Below are 5,880 nucleotides of genomic sequence, written 5' to 3'. Positions count from 1 at the left end.
CCCCCCCCCCCCCCCCCCCGAACCGGCCAAATCTTATTCACAAAAGCAACCCGGCAATGTTATGTTCTCCTGTTCACGGTGATACAGTAGCAATAGCTTGTGAGAGACTCAAAACGGCTCTGTAAACGCCCTGTTTTCCTCACGCAATAGCGAGTTTACGGAAAAGGTACACGGCATGACAAATGGCATTAACTTGCTATCCTCCTATGTTCACAAGAAGACGGAGATAGACGCAAAGCAAATGGTTTCTCCGCTTCATCTTCCTCGGCAGTATGTACTTGTAGAAGAGCAGGTATTGCTTTTCAGTCCTGCCAGTCGCGTCCAAAGTCCTGGGATGGCGTGGATGAGAGCCACGTAGCATTCGAGGACGAGCAATAAATCCAAGTCATCCAAGCCCCTGCCTCGTCTGGATCTTGTGGGAATTGGACGAAATTTCGTACAAACCACAACCTTTCCCATTCCTTGGGGAGAAAAGGTCAAAATTTGGGATGAAGGGGAATCCCGATTTTGCCTCAAAACTTCTCTGAGATTCACCTGCCCTTTACATTCATAAACCCTAGAATTTCCCCTCTTTTAGAAACATCTCTTACTCTCTATTCACTGGGTGAATTTTTTTTAGTTGGCTTTGGGGTTGGAAATTTTTTAGCATAGAAAATAGCTTAGTAGTTACAAAAATAAATAATAAAATACATTGAAAAAGGCATAGAAGGTTTTGTTTTCAGAGTTCCATTCTCCCTACTGGTTCATCTTTGATCCCAAGTTGATTTGAATTCGAGTTGTCGCTTAGGTCTCTTGTTTGTTGTCCATATCCGATTTTGTGGTGGTAGAAGCTCTGCCCGAGTTTCCTCGTCCCTGTTCGCTGCCCGAAAAAGATACCATTTTCTCCATTAGCTTTCCTCTCTGTCTTTTTCTCCATTTCATCCATTAATGTTGAAGAAAAAAACCACTACTCTGTTGGTTGCTCATTCAAATTTGGGCCCAAAAGCCAAAATTTATTCTCAAAAAATTGTATTTTATTATTTTTCGGCTTAAGCTCTTGTCATTTTACTATTATTATTTTTCTAGAAGTTTAGGACAGGTACAACTCATTACGGTCCTAAGGCCCAAAACGAAATGGGTCCAAATACTGGTCCAGGCGGACAGAAACCAGATTTGGACCCACTCTCTTTTCCTCTTTAGTTTACTGCGTTTATCTATTTGCTAATATTTTTTCGTTAGTCTTAAGGCTGAAAAGTTCAAATCCTCGAATTTAAAAGTAATTTTTTAAACAAATATTTCACTTAGTAGGTCAATATTTCCATTTTTTCTCTTAAAACGATTCTAACTATAAAAATGATTCAACCTGTTTTTTTTTTTAAAAAAAAAAGTCAAGTCAATTCATTTTTTAGCCAAATAAATTAATTATCGGATAACCACGTTAGTAGGTATTTTAGGTGCCTTTAAAACCTTCCTGGAATACTAATAAGAACCCCCGAACCCCCTTTATATTTTCAATCGATTTACTGTTTTTATCTTTTGAGAATAAATTTTCTTAATTTTTCTTCAAAAATATGGCAATTCTAAAACCATTCTTAAAAAATATTTTTAAATAAAACAGTACTCAACATAGTAGTAGCTTCTTCATATTGTTAAAAGTAGTATCATATTCACTCTGCTCTTCTAACGAGTGGATAGGCCCGACTCCTTGTATTAGAAGAAACATGGTCCTTGGATCTTTCATTGGTAACTTCAATCTGTTCTAGTTTCTCCACTACTTCCTCCATCGACGGCCTGCTTTTAGGTTCATTTCCAAGACATGATAGTGCCAGTTGTGCTATTTGTACCGCAGCTCTGGATGGATATTTTCCTCCCAGCCGTGAATCGGTTCTATCCTTCAACTTCCTTCTGTCAGAAAAATGAGGCTTAATCCAGTCGATTAGATTAATCTGGTTGCTTGGCCGGTTTGTGTCTAGTGCTCGTAGACCTGTTAGTATTCCACTAAAAAGACACCAAAAGCATAGACATTGCTCTTCACGTACAAGTGTTCTGTAGAAAATAAATAATACACATTTATTCTCACTTCACTATATGTTTAAACTTGTAAGCGCAAGATATGATTCAAGAGAAGTAGAATTTCCAAGTGCAAAAGCCCACGAGACTCCACGTTTACCTGTTGCAGCATATTTGGGAGCAGCATAACCGTACGTCCCAATTACCCATGTTGTCACATGTGATTGACTAGCCGAAATACCTTGTTTTGCGAAGCCAAAATCTGCTATCTTCGCATTGTAAGACTGAAACATCAAAATTTTTATTAATAACAACCTTTCTCTAATGTTTTCACTGTTATACATCAGGTTTTTTCTCTCTGTGATGAATAGCTCAAAAACTTTAGGCAAAACAGTGTGTGCAAACCAAAAAGGTGCCCAGTAAGAAAAGGGCTTGTGATACTTTTATTACTTGCGCTAATAAAGGTATATTCCTAGGGAGAAGTAAAGAGAACATACGCCATCAAGTAATATATTTGAGGCATTGAAGTTTTGTAAATGACTTGCTTCTCTGATGCATGTAAGAATGCCAAGCCTCGAGTTGTGCCAATCGCAATTTGAACCCTTACATTCCATGGAAGTGACAAAGCAGCAGAGTGCCCTAAGAAAACAAATATGTTTAGGCACATTCCTTGCTGCTTTAATCTACAAATATGTTATATATTATTGAAAAATATATACATAGTCTCTTACTTCTATAAAGATGGTTGCTCAAGCTGCCCTTTGGCATAAACTCATAGACAAGCAGTAGTACTTTATCTTCTTGTCAGTAACCCAAGAGTTTGATCAGGCTAGGATGAGAAAATCTTCCAAGAATGCTCACCTCAGACTGCATAATTAAGAAATGAAATGAAAATTCGCAAGATATATATATATATATATATATATATATATATATGCCAACATACAGAAAACTTACAGAATAGCACAGAGGAATCACTTGCCACTCTTGAAAGCTTTCACAATTCAATTGCTTAACAGCAATTACAGTCCGGCCACTCTTGGAAGAAAGCGACTCAGCAAGGTAACCATTGTAAACTCTACCAAAACCACCTTCTCCCAGCACCGTGTCATTGCTAAATTTTCTGGTGGCGACCTTGAGTTCAGGGAAAGAAAATATCCTTAAATTTGGGTGGTGTGATATTCGGCTATCTGGATAAACAGGATTCCCTGGCTTTGGTGGTACTTTTCTTAAAAGGCTACGAAAATCCCACCATCTTGGTGAAGCAGTGTAGGACATTTATACTCAAATTTTACCTTTTCCCTTAAGGTGGCACTCCTTTCTGTTGTATCACCGCCATTACAGTTCTCTTTAATGGATGCCCTCTCTGCTTCAATCCTTGACTGAGATGACATTGATGTTCCATCGAATGAAATGATACCTTCACCTTCATTCTCCTGAAATATAATGCTAATTCCATGCTTATCACCACTTCAGACATTGCAGGCCGTTCTTGTGGACGACCATAGAAGCATTTAGCAGAAATTCCTATAAACACCTTTAGACAAGTTAATGAGATGGACCCCAACAGTTTCTGATCAATAAGCTTATTAATTTCTCCTTCCTTTATGCATTGTTTGGCCCATGCTACAAGTCCATGTTGTTCCTCAGGCAGTCTCATATCGACTGCTGGTCTTCCTGAGAGCAATTCAAATAGTACTACTCCAAAAACATACACATCAGTTTTCCATGTCAATCTATTAGTCAGAAAGTACTCAGGATCGAGGTACCTAAAGGTGCCTTTGACTTGTGTCCTAACATGAGTAGCTTATTCATTTCTAGGCCCCATTCTGGACAACCCAAAATCTCAAATCTTACTTCCCAGTTTTCATCCAACAGAATGTTTGAGCTTTTTATATCACGATGTATCACCCTATTTTGAGATGTATGAAGGAAATCCAGTCCACGTGCAGCACCTATAGCAATCTTGAGTCTCCGTTCCCAAGAGAGAGATGAGCTATTTATGTCCATTTTGTACCGGTTGTCAGCAAGTGATCCTCGAGGCATATAATCATAAACTAATAACATCTCATGACCTTCAATGCAGTAACCAATTAGGGAGAGAAGGTTCTCATGGCGGTGCATAGATAACATATTGATTTCCGTCCATAACTCTTTCTCCCCCTGGCTAGATCCTGGTTTCAATCTCTTAACTGCTAAAGTGGTCTCTCCACCATCAATATTTCCTTTGTATACTGTACCATATCCGCCACTACCAATGACAAGCTGAGGATCAAAATTGTTCGCTGATCTTTCCATCTCATCCAGTGAAAATTGATGACACTGATGCTCTCCTGAAGATATTCAGTTGTTCGTCTTGACAGACTTAATTTCTGCATCACACCTAATGTGATAAACAGCAACATTAATCAAAGTGAGTATAAATGTCAGTACAGTTGAAATTTGATTCTTTATATAGAACAGCACAGATTCCTCTGATTTTTCTGGTGTCGTACTTGTAACAAGATGCACAGGGCTCACACTACCATGATTGTTGTCAGGGTTGCTTATCTTGAAGACTTCTATCCCATTCAAGACGGCGTTAGTATGTTTACTGATTGTAGAAAACTTTGGCTGCATAACTATTGAAATGTTATGCTTCCCTTCCCTTCTATCACCCTCTATAATGGCAATATAGTCCCTGTATACAGAAATTCCATTCCCCCACTCCATTTGATCACATCAGCTTCATCTTGAGTATTCTGATTGTTTATAACAATACTGAAATTCCTTTGGCCTTCATATGTGATCATAGGTTCAATTTCACAAAAGTGGAGCCTAACAAGGTATCTGAATCCCAAATCAAGTGGAATGTTCCATGTGAGATTACATAAATTCGAATGGCAGTGTGCACCCACTGATCTGGCCGTCAGGTAAACTTCTCTTGGTGCAATATGAGTTGCTGAGGATGCTTATTTGATATCAACGGCTCTGTTGATCGAAAAGGCACCAACTTGAATCAGGTAATTAGCATCATCTTCCCAGTCCTGGAACATGGTTGCATCTTCCAAAGGATGAAATAGAGTTTCCACCAACATTTACTCGCTGAATTGTCTCAGTGCAGTGCTGTTGTCAATGTAGAATCTGTAATTTCATCCAACAACAGGGACTCCCTGATCGCCATCTGGTGTGAAATACAGACCAGAGGGCATGGAAACAATCTCGATTGCATTAACAAAAGCATAAGTGTCTTCTGATTTTCGATATGGTATGAATGTTATGCTTAATGTTTCACTTTCTTTTACATTGATACAAAATTCTTTTTTTGAAATAGTTGACACCTGCAGCAAGGATAGGTATGAAGTGACTGAGCAGGGTATGCTGATCAGTTTAGACAGTAAAAATGGGTTTTGACTTGATGAAACCTTTGTATAAAGCTGGTTTGAAGTGCAGGCGTATGAACTTGTGTCCCGATTTCACTGAAAATTGGTACGTAAACTGATGGTGAGACGTTCGAGCAGACTTATAAGGAACAGGAGCTTGGTGAGGTATGTACATGTGTTTAATATGAGTTGGGGATTTTACAAATTGTGATCAACTCAAATTAAGATTTTTGGACACTATTCAACCTTAAATCCTAATTGTACTAAATTCTCTTAAAAAACATTTCGAAAATTTCATAAAGATATCAACATCTCAAATATTCATATAGAGATCAAATCTAAATCATCCTAATTTGAGAAATACGCACTAACGGCTCTCTTGAATCATGAATAACTCTCAAATTTTAGGAGAGTAGAATCAAGGTATCAACAGAGTTGTACCCGCAATCTATCTTGATCAATAAAATCAAGTTTCTTTATATTTTATTTGTATGATTTGTTTATTTTCCATATGTTTAAAATTTATTGC

The 5,880-nt window shown here is 38.0% G+C and overlaps 2 pseudogenes; both read right to left on the bottom strand.

Annotated features, from left to right (window-relative positions):
- Positions 1-1,608: 1,608 nt before the first annotated feature.
- On the bottom strand, positions 1,609-3,101 carry LOC107009750 (annotated as a pseudogene).
- LOC114073931 lies at positions 2,968-5,526 on the bottom strand (annotated as a pseudogene).
- Positions 5,527-5,880: the final 354 nt, after the last annotated feature.

Source organism: Solanum pennellii, chromosome 2, assembly GCF_001406875.1.
Source record: "Solanum pennellii chromosome 2, SPENNV200".
NCBI lineage: Eukaryota > Viridiplantae > Streptophyta > Magnoliopsida > Solanales > Solanaceae > Solanum > Solanum pennellii.
The sequence above is the reverse complement of the archived record's forward strand: the minus strand, read 5'-3'. Positions and strand labels throughout refer to the sequence as shown.